The sequence below is a fragment of the Canis aureus genome, chromosome 1 (genome assembly GCF_053574225.1).
Source record: "Canis aureus isolate CA01 chromosome 1, VMU_Caureus_v.1.0, whole genome shotgun sequence".
Classification (NCBI taxonomy): Eukaryota; Metazoa; Chordata; class Mammalia; order Carnivora; family Canidae; genus Canis; species Canis aureus.
This window is the reverse complement of record NC_135611.1, coordinates 32,513,374-32,535,547: the sequence shown is the minus strand read 5'-3', so window position 1 is coordinate 32,535,547 and position 22,174 is coordinate 32,513,374. Positions and strand designations below refer to the sequence as shown.

At 35.1% G+C, this 22,174-nt stretch overlaps 1 pseudogene; it reads right to left on the bottom strand.

The window, feature by feature from the left end:
- Window positions 1-7,705: 7,705 nt before the first annotated feature.
- On the bottom strand, window positions 7,706-9,658 carry LOC144282652 (short coiled-coil protein B pseudogene; annotated as a pseudogene).
- Between the last annotated feature and the right edge of the window lie 12,516 nt (window positions 9,659-22,174).

Here is a 22,174-nt window from a genome sequence, read left to right as displayed (position 1 = left end):
GGAAACCCAAGGACTGACATCAACAGGATGCTTGAAGGTCAAAATCAAATCTCTTCAAAGGAGAACTAGAAAAAGACAGGGAAAACGAAAGGTCAGGGAGGGGGAAAAGGAGGACCTAGGGTTTGAGGCAGCAAAGGAAAGTGGGAAGAGAGTAGAAGAGCCAGAGGGAAAAGGGGGTGATACAGGGAGACCAAGGCTAAAGAGAAGCAGGGCAGAGGAGTGAGCATAGTTTCATTTTCTTTCATCATCGATGAGATAGCTTTAAAATGCTGAACTGGACTCTGTAAAAATAAAAACTGCACAAGGTAGGGAAATACTTGTAAATAATTTAAAAATAATAATAGCTTGCTGCCATGATAGTAGAGGCTATAGGTCCCAACTACCCTGATTTCAGTTTTCCCTTTCTAAAATGTCTGTAAAAATGACTATCTTCTACATGGAAAAAAAAATTCCTATTTCTAACAGAACTGAATGGAATTGAAGGCATTTATTATAGATTGTACCTTCTTTGAATCTTCTCCACCCCAAACTAAACCATAAGCAACCTTTAACAGAGCCTAGGGATTGTTACACTATGCCCTGCCACATATAACCAACTTCTACAAAATGTGAGTGAAAGCTAGTGCATTGTTAGTGGACACTTGTGAACATAAAGAATTCACACAGAAAGGCAACCAAAAATGGTTTCTCATATAATCTAGGTAATAGCATATCTGAAATAGTGCTAAGATTTAGATGTTCTCTAAACACCAAATAAAGCCACAGTGGTGACTGTGTGTACATGTGGTATGCATATGTGTGTGCATGTACCTATACCACTTAGAAAGGAAGATCAGAAGAGCTAATAATATCCTGACTTGATGACAGCTGAAGAGCTGAACATTGCCTTCAACTGCTGCAACAAAGTAAATGCCAAGAGGAGAGAGATTGCTCAGGTGAGGGGCGGGTACGATGAGATTCAATGGAATCAGTTGAGAAGAGGAACATTAATCCTATCTGGGACACTTCCTCCCAATGAAAACTACTAGATAGTGGAATCACCTCCCAAGAGAAATCTCAGAAATCCTATCACTGAAGACATTTAGAACTCAGCTGGACATGATGAGGCATTCCATTTTCCCAGACTTCATGCCCTTTTATGTCCAAATGCTTTAATTTGATAAAATGTATTCAAATTCCTTCTACAGGGACTGTGCATAAAGAAAAACTATATATATATATATGAATACATATGTACATATATATGTATTAATATGGGTATGTGTGTGCATATATATGTGTTTTATAGGATTTCTTTTCCTTTAATGCCTGTGGTTCTTCAAAGAATGAAGAGGTAGACCAGATGAAGAGTGATGGGCAGCAAAGCAAAGATTATTGACCAATAGTACAAAGCTCCTGAAGAAACAGGGGACCTGAGAGGGTTACTGTTTTGGTGTTTAGTTGTAGTAGCTTTTATGGGCTTGTTGGTAGGCTATTTTAATCTGATTAACCTTCCATGTGCCTGTCACCCAATCAGGTTTTTATCATCTACCTATCATATGGGAAAGAGTAAAAGGTTCCTTCCAGGGTGGTGTAAAATCCTTTTAAGTGTGGTTTCCTCTTGGGGGCGGGGGCTGCCTTTCTTCCAACTATTCTCCATTATACACACACTTCATTTATACATGTGCATATGCACATATGGCCTCTCTATATATAGTCTGTGCATATATGTGTGTGAATATATGTTACATACAGTACATGTGTGTATATTATATACATACATATAGATGGTCTTTATAGCCTGTATGTGTGCATTTGTATACATTGCACACACACTGACTACATAAAGACTATGTCTATGTATATATATAAAATATATATTATACACACACAGACTATATGTATATACACACACACATATATGACATACATGTATGAGAGAACTTTGAGATTTGAGGCTCTTTTGCATGTATGTTTTTAAACTTTCAGGTTTTAACTGAACACACTAACAGCTATGATTGATGGATATTTAAGAAATATGCTAAGATTAACAAGACCCTTCATTTTCCTTATTACTGCAATTATACCCCAAAAGTCAGAAGTGACCAGGTTTGCATTTCTTGTCAATTAGTACTTGCTGCTTCTGAGAATAAGCCCAAAGATTAATCTAAAATTCCAATAAAAGCAATAGAAAAAAGTACAGATGACAAATTTAAAATGCTTGAATTCATAGTGGGAACTTAAAGTTCAATGACCTAACTTTTCCTTGAGAAAGGAACAATTACTTTCAGAAAACCTATGCCCCCACAGAATGACGCATCCACTTCCTCCTAAACATAGATCACATTATCAGTGTTGCCAAATATATCAACAACCGCCTGGCTGTTGAACACCATGTTTATCTAATGGACCATAACAGACAGCAAGAACAAGCACAGTTGGAGACAGGGATCTCTACAAGTATTTTCCAAACCAGTAAAATTCTTTACTTTTCATTTTTCTCTTTTTTTTTTTTCTTTTTCAATTAAGGGAAAGAGGGTTATTAAGCAAGACAGATGCAAGAGCAGCACAGTTTAGCTCTCTTCTCTGAAACCTTTTCTATTGGCCAACATGTAAAGTCATTATGGAGAATCATATTTTTATCTCTTCTCATAGCAACTTGGACAGGGAGGACAGAGAACCATGGAGTGGAGTTTATATTGGCCAGCCAACCAAATCCATTTTGAATTACATAGAGAAAATTCCTAAGGACCCAGATATAAATTCTCAACTTTTCCCCTCTACATAATGAAACAATTCAACCCTAAGTATGAAGATGGGGTCAACAGGGCTTTTATGTAACTATTTGTGAGAAGAAACAATACAGTTGTACAAAGTGTTTCACATTGTTTAATTTAAAAAAATAATACAAGTGTATTGTAAATTAGTCAGGAAACAGGTAAGTCAAAAGGAGAAAATCACATACAATCTTACAATTCAGAAGTAAACGAACACTTCAAAAGTTTTGATTCTTATTTTCCCAGTCTTTATACTGAAAACAGATATTTTAAAAACCAAAAGAATCATTTTGTACATGTAATCTTGTGCCCTGCTTTTTCATTATTCATCATATGCTACATTGTGCCCATATTTTTCAGGCAGTATTTATGTTCAATACCCTTTCAACTGCTATCTGATACTCTAATACATTGTTCCCCATTCATTTATCTAATTCTCTATTGCTGTTTTCAAAGGTTTGCTGTTATTGGCAGTCTGTGTTATGTATCCTTACATTGTCCATTTATGCACATCCATAAATATTTCCCTAAAAAAATTTATTTGAAATCTGTCAAAAGGTAAAATCTCCAAGATTTTGTGATATAAACAGCTAAAATATACCTTAGAATGTTTGTAACAATTTCTTCGTTTCTACCAGCAGGTTTGTTTATTGTGGATTTTGACAGGGTACCTCTTTGTGTATTTGCTTGTTCGGTTTTTCACTTACTCGAACCTGTCAATCTTCTCTGGTTGCTTTCATGGGTTCATGTTGAGAAAACCTTTCTTATCCAAAACTACTTAAATGCTCTATAGATTAAAAAAAAAAAAAAATATATATATATATATATATCAAAATAAATTGGAATTTTTAAGTTGAACCTTTATTTTCCTCGTCTCTATACTCCTTTAAACATCAAATTGATAATAGAATTTATGTTGATATATGAGATAAGACAGTCAACCAATTTTCTCAATGTTTATTAAATAAACCATCCTGCCCTCACTGATTTGATATGCTACTGCATAAAATTATTACATACACATTATTTTTTAGTTCATTCAATCTGTAAAGTTATTATAACTTCTTTCTTACTTCTCTGAAAGACCCAGGAGTAGCAATTATTTTACCAGTGTAGAGGTAGCTAAAGCTGAGCAGAGTGTCATTTTCTGTGTTCTTGGTTTAAAAAATAAATAAAATCAAACGTTCGTCTCTCCTCAAAATCCTAATCTTATCCATAGTTGAGATGAAGGTAGAAATCAGTAGATGAAATCAAGAGATTATGCAGCTCGACTAGGGTGGAGAGACCAACTGCAAGAGGAAAATACATGCTTAACCAAAGGACAAATAAAGTGTCAGTGCTTCTTCCTATCTCCCTGTCTTTTCGTGATATTGCATTTAACACAGTGGTTCTCAAACCAAAGTCTTCAGACCAGCAGCATCACTTGGGAACTTATCAGATATTAACCACCTCAGTCCTACTGAATCAGAAATTCTGGGTTCAGGGCTCAGCAAGATGTGCTTTATCAATATCTAAGTTTGAACCACTGATTTAAAAGAACTTTGTCAAGAAAGAATCTGAATAGAACCCACATAAAGTATCATGATATCTTTATGAGATCCCAGCCTCTGCTGGGATCTACAATGCAGATCCTTATTCATTTGCCCCCCCCCCATTTATTAGTATGTAGTCATTTATTAAACATGTTTTATGAGCCCAAACTAGGGCTGGGTGCTGAGTATGGACATTAAATAAGCCAAATCCTTTGCCTTCAAAAAATTTACTCTCTCTCTCTCTCTGTCTCTCTCTCTCTTTCTATATATATATATATATATACTTGGAAAAAATACCTATAAAAGGAAAGAAAACTCATCTATTAGCTTTTTGTTTGTCATTTTTTATCTACATGGCCAGTTAAATATGTTTTCTGCTTCTTCAAATATCAGCTTTTGTGTTGAAAGAACAATATATGATAATTTGCAAGATGAGATCCTATAAAATAATATTAAAAGTATTTTCAGTTGAATGAAAAATTTAAAGGAACCATACATGGAGCCATACTAAAATAATCTGGAAGAAGCCCAAGTAAGCAAGAGCTGTTTTAAAGAATACATAACAACAACAGCAATGACAAAAACAAACAAAGGCTAACAAGTTAGTTTGGAAAGATAGTACCATAGACCCCTCTTATTCATGGAGGATAACGTTCCAAACCCTCCAGTGGATGTGTGAAATTGTAGAAAATACTGAACCCTATATATACTATGTTTTTTTTCTATACATATGTCCTATCATAACATTTGATATATAAATTAGGCACATTAAGAGATTACTAATAACCAGTAATAAAATAGAACAACTGTAACAATACACCATAATAAAAGCTATGTGAATGCAGTCTCTCTCTCTCTCTCAAAAGTATCTTATTGTACCCTTTTTTGCCTATACCTATGTAAGATGACGAGAGGCTTACATGATGAGATGAAGTGAGGTGAATGGTATGGGCATTATGATATAGCATTAGACTTCTACTGACCTTAACAATATATGAGAAAGAGGATCATCTGCTTCTGGAGCACAGTTGACCACAGGTAAATAAAACTGTGAAAAGTGAAACAGTGGATGAGCAATGGACAAACTCTAATTACAATGAAGGCTAATCAGGGTATAATTGAAAGGTTTATCTCTGGGAAGAGAGAAAGGCCAGACGTGATGTAAGAGATACTAAAATGGCAACAATGTAGGAGATTTGGGGACTTGATATAAATAATAGATGCAGAGAGCAGAATAATCTTGAGTATTTAAAACTCAAGAAAAGGAAAGAGATAACCATAATTATTTTTTAAAAGAAGAACTAATCAGTAGCGTGGTTTGTACTGATTGTTAAACCACTAGTCTTGCTTCTCTAAATTTGTGACTCCACAGTGAGTGAAGCAATCACCTTTCCCCTGATACCAAATCTCCACCTTCCCTTCCTGCTCAGCTCAAGACACAAAACTTCTTCAGAACACACCTTCCCTGACACTTCTCCCTTACCTTGACTACACAGTGCTTTACCTGGCCTCTTATTCAAACATCTCTTTCGATCGATACAGGAGACCTAGTGCTATTTTAATATTCCAGAACAGATTTATGAGGCATATAAGGCAGTAACTCACCTCATGTCATGGCAGAAAGATTCAAAAAAGGATGTTCTCCCGAATGCTCTGGGAGCAACTTCCCACAGAGTTTTTCCACTTTCTAGGAGGAAAAAAAAAGTCTTCACAAATCCAATCTAATCACACTTCCTTATCAGTCAATATCCTTTCTCTTCCTCACCTGGGCAATTCGTACTTATTCTTCAAGTATTAGTTCTGCCACAAAGTCAATTCTAATTTGCTTGTACAGTTCAAATTCTCCTATTAGAAGTTGCCATTTCTCTGATCTCCCTCATCACACCAAGTGTTACAATTATAATTGTATATATATATATTATAATGAAAGTCCATTTACTTCACTTGATCCCTCTCTCCCTGTTTTCGTTCACTTTTGTATCATCAGAACGAAGGTCACTTTCCAGCACATGGTAGGTGCTAAGAAATAATTTAAATATTTGCCGAATTAATAAATGACGGTTTATGTCCTTGAATGACAGAAGTAACCCTTTTGCCCCTTAAGATCTTACTGTTCTCTCAGTCTAGAATATCCTTTTCTTGACATCCATACCTTAGTCTTGTAATTCCATAAGCAGCATCTGTCAAATTGTTCATGGAGGTCTTTCATCCATTATTATATTACAGTAAGCCACCTCTACCCCCCCATAGCTTTTATATGTTCTTGCTGATTAATTGTTCTCTACATTCCTCCAAAAGAATAAACCTCTATGAAGACAAGAACTATTTTTTTAAATCCTTATTGAAGGACAGTTGGAAGAAAGGCACAGAGGGACAAGCGGCCCCTATCCTAAGAGGAAAATATCCCTAAGGAAAGAGGCCCCATCCTGTTTTTCTAGGCTTTACTCAATGCCCCAGCTTTAAACTTTAAGTCTTCCTCCTGGGAGGACTCACAACTTGTAGGTGACAGAAAGGAAGGGAATGGCCTTGGATATTCTAACCCAGGCGGCAGGGCCAGGAGGTGGGGGCGGAGGGCGCCCAACAGCCAGTGGGATATTTAAACAAAGAGCTTGATCTGGTGGCCTGCAGCTGGTCAGCATGTCTTAGGGCAGTGGCAGCCGCAGCCTTCTTGGTCTGTCAGGTGAGGAAACACCACCCAGGAAGAGCCCTCCCCACTTTCCCATGTGAACAACTCCCTAATAGGTAGATGAGCGCAGGGATAAAAACAGGAGTTGGTGACAGGTGCGTGGAGGGTTAAGATTAAAACAGCCCACACCGAAGAGCCCATAAAACCCCCTAGATTTAAATGCCAAATGGCAACTTTCTTGAATCCCCTCCCTCTTCGGGAGCTTTGTACTATTGTTCAATACTTTGCTTTGCTGCCGACCACTTCCTCTGGTCTACCTCTTCGTTCTTTGAAGAGTGTGACCAAGAACTGGAAGCAGTAAATGAAAAGAAATCCTTCAACAATCTTGCAACAGTTTTTTTATTAATCAGCAAAGGAAAATTGTAACATAATTTTAAATGTTTGCAAATTAGGTCACAAAATGGACACAAAATGTTTGCAATATGACTATTAATTACATCTATTCACATAGCGAAAGTCAGTCATCAAATCTCACATTAATACAAACATAAGATCATATCATGATTGAAAGTAGTTCAAATCAAATAACCATAAGCTGTATTGGTGGATCTTTTAATATTTAACATTTTAACATTATCTTTTTTTTTTACATTTTAACATTATCTGATACTAACTTCCTTACCTAATGGATTCTACCAACTAAAGTTTAAAAAATTGTTAAAAAATGACTAAAAATCTGCAAAGGAATAGGGTTTCAGAATATTTGGTAAGAAGAAATGAAACAAAATAACAGGAAAGTATCAATTAGTATACATGTAAAATTCTCCCATTTTAATCATGATTTTGATACTGACATCATGATTTTGATACTGACTGCATGATTCTGCAAAAGTTGATCTGCTGGGCACTACATATAAAGCTTGAGACCAAACTCTTGTAACCATTCTCTTCTAGATGTGGTTTACATAAGGTTAGTCAAACTTAACCCACTTTCACATATATTCCCCAAAGATCTCATCTGTGCCAGAGATAACACAGATCTGGAGTAAGAACATTTGGAGTTGGTTACTACTATTTACCAAGTACTTTCCCATCCTATTTCTATTTTTCCTCAAAATTTTATATTTCAGACATACATATAACCTAAGCTTTTCTTTCCTAATATCAAGTGGATTATTTTGTACGAGAAAGTTTTTAACAATAAATCTTCCTAATTTTACAATTCAGTTTCAAGAAAAACCTTCATTTTTATAGTCTGTTTTTAACTGATTAAAGAGGAACCAACAATCCTATCTTTTTTTTTTTAACAATCCTATCTTATTATCAAATATGATATCTAAGAAAGTCTCTTATTTTGGTTATGTTTTAACAATTAGTGTTTAGGCTACTCTCACAGATGATTAACTATTGACATTACTTTTACAAATGTGAAACAAATTATTTTTTTAGGGGAAGGGAAATGAGAAGGAGAGAAGCAAATGGGAGAATAGGCACAAGATGATAGATAAGGTGCATACTTTTGTGCATTCAATACATAATTTTGGTCCAACTTTTTCACAACGTAATGACTATTCTCTTGTATTTCTTACTATGCCTATAATAAAAGTCAGTGTTAAACCTCTAAATCAAGGCAAATTCAATCATACATTTACTTTCATGTTCCATAAATATATGTTTCATGTTCCATAAATATATGTTATAATATATGTTAATTATAAAGTCTCTATACTATATTTGCATATTTTATGGACTAATACAATGCACAAACACATAGAAGTTTTCTATTATGCTCTTAATTTTGCCTAGATTTGACATTATCTTCAAAACTGTTTAATTGAGCCACAAACAAAAGTGCTATAACATTTGGAATTGATACAAGTTAAAAAAAAATTATCAGCAATTCCATAAAAGAGAAAGGAGATGAATCCCTAACTTTGTTTTTTTCTTGTGTGTCAGTTGTTTGAAAAACACTTGAAGATGACATGAAGTTTTCTATATATTGTCCATGAACTTGATTTTCTGAGTTTAACTTCAGATTTTCTGCCTTAACTGCATCCACTACTCTTGCAGAAAGCATTTTAGGTGTACATTGGAGTTCCAACACTTGATTGAAAAATTGTGTTGTTTTTTCTCTCCAGTTCCAACTGCTTTATAGCACCAATTACATCCATGTCAGCATTCATCACCTTGGTTTACAAACATCTCCAAAATCCTTTGGAGACATCAGGAGGGAAAAGAACCAAGAGGACACCTTAGGCCCTGATCCATGGACCAACTTGAAAACAAGAATTTTGACTGGTTCACTGCTATAATTCCAGCTCCTGGAACTGTGTTGGAGTAAGTGCACAGGAAAAAAAAGAAAGAAAGAAGTTTTCATCTCTCTTGTGTTAGACTGCAGCAGACCAGCATAGGACTGAGGCACACTAGACTCTACTAAACTGCCAGTAGCCAAAGATAAGTATACTACTCATTTTAGTTTTAGAGTAGGAACAACAAAAATGGAGTAGCAGAGAGCAGATTAGGGAGGTGATGATATGGAAACACAAGGATGTTTCACATCTTTAGCCATCATAAGCAATGCAAATGACATCTCAAGATTTGGAGAACTGATTAGATGAGTGGGGAGGGCAGGGAGGACTTTTTCAAACCTGAGCTAATAACTTAGTGCTAATATATACTATTTTCTGTTAATTAAATGTGTGTGTGTGTGTGTGTGTGTATCTATACACACACACACACACACACACACTTCTGGGCAAGAGCCTTTATAAGATTCAGGTTAAGGGAGAAAAGAACATTGCCCCATCCCACATATTAGATAAAAATCCAGATACTCCCATCACCAAAATGATTTCATTGTAAGAGTTAGAATCTCACCTCTTTGTGACAATAATTACCAGTAGGGGTGGGATGGATATTGTATGTGTCACGACATTTATTTTATTTGTTATCACCCTTGTTATGGGCCGAACTGTGTCAATTTTCCTTCCAAAAATTGTATGTTGGAGTCTAAACTCCCCACTACCTCAGAATGTGACTATATTTAGAGTCTTTAAAGAAGTAATTAAAGTTAAAATGAGTTCATTGGGGTGGGCCCTACTCCCTTATGATTGGTGTTTTGTAAGAAGGGGAGATTAAGACACCAACACATGCAGTAGAAAGACCATGCGGACAAAGAGAGGAAGGCAGCCATCTATAGACCAAGGAAAGAGATGTTTGAAGAAGTATTCTAAGACTATATGCTGACATTTTGCTCTCAGACTCCTAGCCTCCAGAAGTGTGAGAAAATAAATGTCTGTTGTTTGAGTCATCAAGTCTCTCATATTTTGTTATGGAAACACTAGAAAACTAACATACCCTCCATTTTAAAATGTTTTAATTTAAATTTAAGAACTTAGCAAAGTATATATAATGTCCTAAAAGTCTATTTGTTGACTTACTGAATGAGGAAGGAAGAAATAGTCAAAGTTAGAGTAGATATCAGCAACTATTAACAACTGAAATGAACAGATTTGGAAGATATTCACTGGTGATATATCCTCTTGGGAGAAAAAGTGTGATGATAAAGACACTGGTTCCCCAGGAAAACTCCACATATTTTCCACTTCGCATAAACTGATGCTGGACAGTACATCATTTGTATATACTAATAAAAGGGGAGACAATATATCTGAACCTGGAGGGTGGGGGGAGTACATTTCAAGAGAGGTGGTAAGTAGTTGAGATTTTAAAAGGTAGAAAAAGACATCAAAAAATAAAATTGTTGGAGGGAGCAGATCATGAAAATGACAATGAGAGGAAAAATAATCTATGAAAGTGATAGAAAAATGAGTCTAAAATGTAAAGTAGAGGCAGAAGAGCAAAGAAAAAGAATTATTATCACCATAGCTCCAAGGTGAGGGTGCTGTAATTTTTCAAGGACCCGCAGATACGTCTAAGGTTCTAACATAAAATGTATTGGATCTAAAAATGAAAGCTGCAAAATAAAATTTGAAAATATATAAAAGTTTACAAATTATAATACTATGTTCTCTAACTCATTGTATCCTACACATATATAACAGTTGTATATCAACTTTATATTATTTGGAAAAAGGAAACTTTTCAACATGTTGATATAATACATGCAGTGAATCTGTTATAAGAACATTATGGACCTTTAAAAGTCTTAAAATTGTCCCAGGGAAAGACGATAATGCAATGTAGAAAGAGAAGGAGGGTATGATAGAGACAAAATAGTTTTATCTGGGTTATAAACTCATGAATTCTCTAGCAAACTCTATGGGTACACTAGACAGTTGTTCCTAGAAGAGCTAATAATCAGTGCTAAGAACTCAGACATCAGGTAAGTATCTTATTTTTTGGCATTACGGGTGCCAAAATATAACCCCAAAATATATTCTTGCATCAGCAATTTGCTGATTTAAAAGAGCACAGGGTTACATCTAAATAATGACAAACACTAATTTAATGAACTCTGAAAAATCTGCTAACAAAGGAGAAAACATTCACCAGTTGCTGGGCATTATGAAGAAAGAACTATTTTATTTTTTCAAGAGATTGAATCATCACTTCCTGTAGGAATGACCTAATAAAACACATTGCATTGCTCATATCAACATGAATCCATTATTCAATAAAACAAGGCCAGATCTGACCATTAAAAAATAGTTTTTCCAGGGAATGAAGATAAGCTGTTGTTTGGTATCTTCAGAGAAATTTATATGTCTCTTCAAATACAATAAAAGACCATTGATTAACAATTAAAAAGATAAAGCAACCCAGTGTAATTTCACACTTGAAAGGAGAATTATGACAACTCAATTTAATGCCAAAATATAGAACTTTATGTTTAATAGGATAGTGTAGGAATTTTAGGGAGAGTATAACTAATAATAAAAATCAGTATGTTTATCATATTAATAGGGCATAGTAAATTTTTACAGCACTCTGCCAACATGTGAACCCTGAAAATAAATTCAACCAGAACATTAAAAAAACTAAGTTTCAGTTCTAAGAAAAGGGAAATCAATTGTTTAAACCATGAAAACTAAAACCATATCTTACTTAAATTTTTCATTATTAAAAATTCTAACACCTATAAGTACCTACTTTCTAATGTGCATTTAGGTATATTTCTTATACAGGAGGACTAAGTAAATAGGGTATCCTAAGTCCTTCACACAATTTGTTCAGATTATGAGTTTTGCAGTTGTGGAGTATAATTATTAAATACGTACCTTATCTCCTCCTTGAAACTGAAACTATCATTTGGTACAAATCTATTACTAAACATTGAGTTGATATACTTTAAGTGCAAGTATTACTGCATTCCACCAACATAAAAGAGATTAACCAGGATGCTCTGATTCACAGATTAATATTTCTGAAATAAGATAATATGGGAAATAAACCTTCACTGTTAATGTGGACAATACTGTCAAGAGGTAACAATGGCCCATCACACATAATTATATTTTTGAGCTTTGGGTTTTTGAGAGTGAATTTTTAAAAGAATAAAGGTAATCAATACATACGTGTCAAGCCTTAAACTCATCCCATTTCAGCAAGCATATTTGACCCTTGAACAATAGGGGATAGGAGATGCCTATCCCCCCTCCTCTCGCAGTTGAAAGATCCAAGCATAATTTTTGATTCCCCCAAAACTTAACTATTAGCCTACTGTTGACCAGAAGCCTAACCAATAAAGAATCAATTGACACTTACTTTGATATATATTATAGACTATATTCTTCTAATAAAGCTAGAGAAAAAAAAATGTTAAGAAAACCATAAGAGAAAATATGTTCACAATATCATTTGATTTATATAAAAAAATCCATGTATTTGTGAACCTGTGCAGCTCAAGTCCAATTCATCAACTGTATACATGCTGACATTCATCCTTTTATGTGTATTCCAATATTATAGTGAACATACTAGGCTAGATATTAAAATGCAAGGTTGTAATCCAAGCTCTATATTTATTAGTTCTAGAACTAAAAAGAACTATAGAGGACCCTAGGTCTTGAGATCTAAAATTTCTTCAATCTGTAAAATGGGTATAATCGTACCTACCCTGATTATCTTACAAGAAAAGAGGAGAGGTATAATTGTAACATAACAATTGTAAATGTTAGAAGTAAAAACTCAGTCAAATACTAACCAGGTACTCCTAATGACTTGGGCAAATCACTTACCTCTCTTTGGACCTCAGTTATAACAACAGTAATAGTATCAGAGATATGTATAGCACTAATTCCACATGCCAAGCAGTGTTGTGTGTGTTCCAAATAAATTAATCCACTAAATCCTCCAAATGCATGTAAAAGCTATATCTTTATTGCCTAGTGGATTTCCAGATACAGAGTAAGTGGTCTGTTGAATGAAAGGTGGATAAATAAATAAATAAAATGAAAAAATGATTTGAAATGTAATATTTTGGCATCCCTCCTATGTAAGAAAAAAATAGTACATTTTCTTAACCTATAAGAAAGGGAAAAGGGAGGAAAAAGTAAAATCTCCATATGTTGAATGAATGTGAAATGATATGTTATGTTTCTAATTTTCTTTAAAAGAATGAATTAAGAACAAAAGTATGTGAAAAAGAAATAGGAAAAAAAAAAAGTCTACTGATAAATATGCGGAACAGTCCATGCTGTTAGAATTTGCTATTAAACTTCACCTAAAAAATAAAACAAAGCTTTATATATGCTTGTAGAAGCCTACCAGTTAAAGGCTCCATTCTAACTTTTATATTTAATGGCGTCTGGTTACTAATTAGTTAAAAACACTCTGGGAGTCATTCACAGCTGTGGCTCTGTACATTCAGGACAGGGCAGTTAACTGGAGGGCAAATTATATACTAATAACCTAGGGAGAACCATGATCCATTTTCAGGATTTAACATCAAGAGTGGCAAGAAGGAATAATTATACTGAAATAAACACACACATATAAACACACAGAGATAATTTTAAAACATTTAATGGTAGTGAAGAGTAAATTATTTAACTCTAACCAGGGATGAGAGCCTTTTGGTAGCTATCATTTACTGCAGTAAATCTGCTGAAGTTTGCATTTCCTGGCTGCTGGCTCTGTTTATTTAAAGTCATTCTGAATGCTCTGCTAGAAAGGATTTCAGCAGTGCTGCCAAATTTTCACTAGATTAAAAATGTGCACTGCTGATAATATTTTTATAAACACTGCACACAGAACAAGAGCAATGTTCTTTAGATATCAATTTGCTCCTCCTCTACAACCAGTCTTCCTGCTACATCTTCTCACTTGGCAGAATCGGTTCAATCTGGTTATTTGCGATGAGATGTCCTAGAAAACTTACAACAAAGTTCCCTTACGGGTTAAGTGCTGAATTAGATGTCTCTCATTAACTGGTAAAGCCATAGGATAATTCATCAATGTGAATGTTGGAATGTCTAAATATTTGTTAGAAAAGTGTCCATGAAGCGAAGTCTTTCAACTCCAGAAAAGATAACAAATGATGTGATGTCAAATGTGCCTTGTAGAAAAGTATTCAGATTAAATATAGCTTCCCTCACCCTAATGCTCAGGTGCAAGTTGCTTTCACTATTATTAAAGTAGTTGTAGTTGAGGAATTCTTAGGCTTTCCATTATCCCCTTAGCTTTATCCTGGGATACAAAAACCACAGGAGTTTTATTAAAACAGAGTTGCTCACAATAGGTTTCGTGAGTGGCAGAAAGGAGTCTAAACTGAAAACTCAGGAGTCAGCAAAAGTTAATGGCTGGAGCAAGGGGGAAGTCAAATTGTTAGAAAAGAAAAGCTTTGTCTACGGAGAAGCAAAAGTTGAAGATAAGAATAGAAAACACACAATGAGATATAGAAATGCATTTCTATAGGGTCAAAGGCATTAGAAAATCAAGTAAGGAGGTCAAACACAAGAAGTTAAAAAGAAAAATCTGGAGGAAAATTATCAATGAGGTAAAAACGGAGATATTTATAATATTTGTAATTCCTCTCTGGTTACTCTATCTCTGGATCTCTTCCTTCTGATGATCTAAAACCACTTTTAATTTAGTTTCTGTGCCCCAAAGCCTATCTGGGGCTTCATATCAATATAGGCCAACAAACTGCATCACAAATCATGGTCAGAGATGAGAGTAGACGGGTTTAACATTGTTTTTTAATTTTATTTTTATTTTTTTTTATTTTTTTTTATTTTTATTTATTTATGATAGTCACAGAGAGAGAGAGAGAGAGAGAGGCAGAGACACAGGCAGAGGGAGAAGCAGGCTCCATGCACCGGGAGCCCGACGTGGGATTGGATCCCGGGTCTCCAGGATCGCGCCCTGGGCCAAAGGCAGGCGCTAAACCGCTGCGCCACCCAGGGATCCCTAATTTTATTTTTATTAAATAAATAAGGAGAATGTTTTAGAGAGCAGATTTACATGATTTTTTAAACTAAAATAAATTTAGACTTGCACAGTTTCACTTAATGCTTTGAGTCTCCTGTCTTCCTATCTAGTTAGAGGCACTTCGAGGAGCAGAAAGGTAATTAAATTCCAGCCACTGAAAAGGGAATGAGGCTTTAGAGTAAGTTCAAGAAAGGTTTCTTAATTCTTCCCAGGTACTTAGACTTCCCTCTGGTAGCTGCTACCAGCTTCTTAATGGGGCCTCATTAGGGTAGACCAGGCATGGCCTTTTAACTTTTAGCAGAGATAACTAAGAAACAGTTATGTCTCAATTTAATTTATATAGATACATATACACATGCATGTGCTCACACAGACACACAGAGAAATATAGGTAGGATATAGACAAATTTATGCCTTTTTTCTAAATATAAAAGTTGAGGTATAAGGGAGAACAAGTATAAACAAATCAACTGAGTGTAGTAGTATTTTTAGTGATTATTTTTCTTTCAGATTTAGTTAATATTCAAGAAGATTGAATATGGGATATTGATGCCAGACATGATACAATTCCAACCCAATTACCATTACCATCGACTTTTTTTTTTGTGAAGGCTAAGCACTCTCCTTAGAAAAGAACTCTAATTATCCTAGTGACTGGGGTTCAGGCATGTGTATTTGACTAGCAGGAATCTAACAGAAGCCAAATGCCAGGTGAAGGGGAGGAAGCCAGCAGTTTCTATGAGACTCTAAGGAGAACATTCACCATGAGAAACGAGAAAGTCTAGCACCTTTGAGTTAGATTCTAGAAATAAAGACCGAAGAGGCAAAGGCAGAGGGTGCAAATAGCTGTTGCAAGAACTTTGCCACCCATGTCATATAAGGAAGGCCCTGTGGGAAGTAAGGCTAGGTATGGACAAAGCTTCAGAGAATGAAGAACATTTTGAGTCTGAAGCTATACTGACTGCAGCGGAGAGCCTCAGAAAGAGCCCAACAAGGCAGATGCAGGGGTATTGCTCTTCCTCTACAACCAGTCTTTCTGCTAGGTCTTCTCTATAAGTCTTAATGGGACTTCATTCAAAAATAAATTAATGGCATTCAAATTATATACAGGCTGAGGGAACGAGAAGCAGTCCTAAGCAGAGTACAGCACTACTTTGCCTCCTGGCCCACGCCAAGCACCTAGAATCCAGCCTTGAATAGCATGCCAAGTGATGACAGCAGTATGACTGGGAGCTGCTTACACAGCAGATCAGGCAACAAGAGGTCCACGAACAGAGGAAATGCGATGCGTGGGTGGAACCTGAGTTCCTGGCAGTTTATAGATGAGAAATAGCCTGACAGGAAAAGCAGGGTATGCCCACCTCTGCATCATGGTACCCACAATCCAGGAAAGTGTAGGAGTCCTCAGAAAGGAGAGAAGAGGACAGATGGAAGATATGTGGCAGTAGAACTGAAAAGACTCAGGAAGGAGCAAGAGAAAGGTAACAGGGAATATAGTCAAGGACAAGAGCGATGTCTTGAATCTGAGTCCCTGATGGAATATTTAGAAAATTATTATTTTTTTAAATAATAAATTTATTTTTATTGGTGTTCAATTTGCCAACATACAGAATAACACCCAGTGCTCATCCCCTTAAGTGCCCCCCTCAGTGCCCGTCACCCATTCACCCCCACCCCTTGCCCTCCTCCCCTTCCACTACCCTAGAAAATTATTTTTATAACAAATAATATTTAAAAGTAAACAGGAGTGCTTGTCAGTTTCAATGTCATCTGGTTTCCTGACAAGTACCTACAATACAGTCTGGAAACAAACTTCCTAATCTTCCCTCAAAGATGTTTCCTTTGTCCTTCTCTTCATGGTCCTGGGCACTGAGAGGCAGAACATTGCTGGGAATCTCTTGACTCCTCCCCCTGCCTTGTGTCATGTCCCAGATCTGAATTATCCAGGTTTTACCTCAGCATTATCTTCTACGTGTCCCATTCCTTCCATTCTTCCTGTCTGATTTACACAACCTGCCATCAGCACTTTTGCAGCCACTTGAAAGTTACTTTACTAATCACACACAAACTTCACTGGACTTTCAAGCAACAATTATTCTCTCATCTCCTAAAGCATAGTGCTCTATATACCCAGTATCATATTTATATGAATTTTCATGGACATTTCATCTTCCTTAACAGACTGCAAGCTTGTGGGAATAATCTGTAATGATTCATTTTCCATGAACTTACACATGGTAGCTATAGAATTAATATTTGTTTGGATTACGGTTGGATAATTATAAGTGGAAAAATAAATTAATGGCTTTCAAATTATACACAATTAGGTAATGTATGAAAAACAGGGTCTATTTTTAGACTAGTATTTCTAATACTTATATTGACATTTATAAACTCTTCATATAAACACTAATTGTCTTAAAATTCTCCCACTTAAAAAAAAAAATTCTCCCACTTAGAAATGTCTAGGAGGATCTACATACATATACCCACTGATACATACTTTGTTCTGCTATTGTAACAATACTGCATTTAATAATGACAGACTTAACTGAAAGACCTGAGTTTTTGTTTGGCTCTGCCAATTACCGAGTCATGTAACCTGGCTAACTTACTTTATCTCTCTAAGCCTCTGGTTTCTCTCATATAAGTGATTTAATTTCTAGACTTGTTTTAAGGCTAAAATGATATGAGAAAACAGTCTGCTCAAAGTAGATCTTAGTAATTGGTCGGTCTTAAATAATACATGTCCTCACAGTGGAAATTGATTGCATAGTTTCCTCTTTCCTTTTATCTCTTCCTTCTATTGCTTTCTTTCTCCCTCTAATTCTTCCTCTGTCTCTCTCTTTCTTCAAACTACTACTTAGTGTACTGGAACAAATAGGACTAGGAGCCAAAAGACTTGTGTAGAGTTTGATAGTTGAGTGACCTTGGGCAACACATTTAGTGTTTACAAATCTCAGTTTCCTTTTCCATATAATGAAAAATAAAAATGGATGTGAAAAATTCCATGAAAACTATAAATCTTTATTAATCTATAAGATTTTTATTAGATTTAAGAAAAATAACATCAGGTTATTATGACTGCCCTGGTTGTTTCAAATACTTTCCCTTGAGATCATGCTCTTGACCTTCAGTATAACACAAACTGGAGTTATAAGGGATGCAGATTTTATTTCTTCAGCAAAATTTGAAATTGAAGTTTAGTTTTAAGTATATAGATAGATACCCATATCAAGCAATTCAATTACTGGAGCACAGGTTGGTAAGGCTAAAGTAAGTCGGCTTCAAAGTCATTCTCATTTGCCTTTGTAATGTTTTGAGTGACTATACCTGGACACTGATACATACATATTTTGAGAAGTAATAAAAATTCAGGCCTTGAATAATGAATGTGCCCTGAGACAGTCTGAGGAAAAACAGAAAGTTTTCCACATTACCCATTTTACTTCATGACTCAGAATCCTCTGTTCTCCTCATATATTCTAGAGACAGGTGGGCCTACCTGACATATGGTAATAGAGCACCATTCTGGTTGAGCCCTACTTTCCTACTGTCTCAGAATTATTACAAATGATTTCCTGCTCATTGCTGGTACTGTGGGAAATAAAATCAAATAAAAATTAGAAGAGAACTCCTAAAGTACTTTATTACTTAATATGTTTAATCTCATCAATAAAATCTGAAAATAGAAGCTGTCAGATATGCAAATACTCAAGAATTGGCTAGTATTTTGCTTAGCTCTTCATCATAAAATTTTTGCATATTCTGGCAAAGATTGTCAAATCATCCTAGCTGAAAGAAAACTAATTTCCACAAACTGTTATTTGCTATATTCTTCCAAAAGTCTGTCATTACCACCTGTACACATTAGCTAATTATCTCCTGTCTGTTGTTTCAATAAATGTATTTTGTTTACAATTGTCTGTACCACTAAGTGAGAGGTCTTTAAAAATAATTGATTGTGGAAAACTTGAATATGAAAAAAATAATAAAAACTTGTGGAAAGTAATTATAATTTAAGGGAAGAATATAGCTTAAAGAGCTTTGGAAAATAGATATGGTGGGAAAGGAAAGGGCAGGGGAAAAAGATGCATTCATGTGTCATTCACTTATTACACTCAGTCATTTTTAAAAGGTGAGAAAATATGCACATAGGAAAAGTAAGACATAGTTTTTACCAGGTTATGACCAGTGATGAGTTCTTTGAGGAGAGCACATGGCATATAGCCCATTTTAAATGAAAGTCCTGGATCTGCACCTGCATTTGACTGTAGTATAAGTGACAGTGAAATATTCATTCATCGTTGAAGGCACTGATGTCTTTTTGTTGTCTTTCTTAACACAGAAAGAACTAAGTACCTTGACAAATACAATAATTAAGTGCTAATTTGGAAGGTGAAAAATCATAAGTGCTATAAAAGTTAACATGTAACTATGAGCTCAGAGACTCCATAGAGTCCAGCTGTTTCACACCATGTTTTTATTTCATTTTTTTAAAGTTTTTATTTATTTGAGAGAGAGAGAGATAGCATGCATGCAAACAGGGGTAGGGGCAGGAGTTGAAGGAGAAGAAGACTCCACAATGAGCAGGGAAGTTCAATGTAGGCTCAATCCCAGGACCCCGAGATCATGACCTGCGCTGAAGGCAGACAACCAACTGAGTCACCCAGGTGCCTTCACACCATGTTTTTAAATGGGTTGAAGCAGTCAAGAGAAACAAAGCAGGAAAGAGGAAGAAATCAAACTGGAACTTTGGAGGTAAGTATGTCGTAAGTAAATAGTAAGGTGGATATTCATCTAGTTGCATTGTGCTGCTTTAAAGAAAATGTCAACAGATATTGTCATTAATTTGAAAGGTAGCACACACTCAAGTCTACTACACACACTCAGTAAATGCATGAATTTACTGAAGTGAAGAAAAGGCAATGGTGTAGGAATAAAAAAGAAGTTTGGTTAGATTATGCTAGTGTATAAAACATTAACCAAGAGGTTTTGATGGACACATAGCAGGCATTTCTCAAAACACTATCCCAAATTTTCATAGCACAAGTTTTGAACTCTCATGGATAATCAAGATCATGAAGAAAAAAATCACTGTAAGAAGCTCTCTGACAATATCAAATCTCTGTGATGCTTAAATAATCATTTCCAACAATCGGTGCTCATTATATGTGAGGATTTTTCATTAACTTTTTAATTTCAATTCCATTATGGTTAACGTACAGTGTTCTTTTAGTTTCAAGTGTACAATATAATGATTCAACAATTCTTTACATTATTCAGTGTTTGCTCATCATGGTAAGTGAACCTTTAATACCCATCACCTATTTCACCCATTCCCCCCAACTATCTCCCCTTGGGCAACCATCAGTTTGTTCTCTATAGTTAAGAGACTCTTTCTTGGTTTGACTCTCTTTCTCTCTTTGTTTTATCTGTTGATTTGTTTTGTTTCTTAAATTCCACATATGAGTGAGATCATATAGTTGTCTTTCTCTGACTTATTTTACTCAGCATTATACTCTCTAGCTCAATCTATGTTGTTGCAAATCTTGCAAATGGCAAGATTTCATTCTTTTTTATGGGTGAATAATATTCCACTTCTTTATCCATTCATCAGTCAATGGACACTTGGGCTGCTTCCATAATTTGGAAACAACCAACAAAACTAAAATGTAGTCTACCAAATGGGAGAAGATATTTGCAAATGACATATCTGATAAAAGGTTAGTATCCAAAATATATAAAGGATTTATAAAACTCAATACTAAATAATCTAAAAAAAACTGGGCAGAAGATATGAACAGACATTTCTCCAAAGAAGACATTCAGATGGACAACAAACCCATGAAAAGATGCTCAACATCACTCATCATCAGGGAAATGCATATCAAAACTGGGATGAGATATCACCTCACACCTGTCAGAATGGTTAAAAGCAAAAACACAAGAAACAACAAATGTTGGTGAGAATGTGGAGAAAAAGGAACCCACGTGCACTGTTGGTAAGAATGCAAACTGGTATAGCCACTGTAGAAACAGTATGGATGTTCCTCAAAAAAGTTAGACATAGAACTACCCTACTATCCAGTAATCACATCACTGGGTATTTACCCAAAAATTTAAAACAAACAAACAAACAAAAAACACTAATTCAAAGGGATACATGCACCCCCATGTTCATTGCAGCATTATTTACAATAGCGTGTGAGGATTTTTAACTGACTTTTTCACACCAGAAATCAATATTACTTGAAGTTTTTTGGATAATTTCTTCAGATTTCAGCCCACATTCATAATCCCATCCTCAGACCATTCATTCTGTCTTCTTCCATCCCTTCCTCCAGATTCTTAGCTCTCCTTAATATTTTGTGTAAGTTTGTCTGACATTAGGAAAATTTGATCAATACCACACTGTACTGAGTACTTTATAAAGCTTAATATAAGGTCATGTAAGCTCTCCAGCTTTGATCTTATTCTTCTTCAAGACTACACTTTTCTGGGGCACCTAGGTGACCTTTGTATACACGTATACATGAACACATATACACACATATATGGCTAAATTCACTTATTTTTAGTAGGGTTTTTTTTTGTAAATTCTTCTAAAATTTTATATGTATGAAGCCACTGAAACAAAGGACAAAAATTTGTACAATTTTTTTCTTGCTATATTACATTAGGTAGGATATCTAGTAATTCACTGAAAAAAAAAAGGCAGCAGAAATATTTACCTTCCATTTTTCCTAGATATTAGGAGAAAGCATTCACTCTATTAGCACTAAATATAATTTTAGCTATAAGACTTTTATATGTCTTTTATCAAGTTCAAGAAGTTCTTCTCCAATCATAGTTTGCTGAGTTTT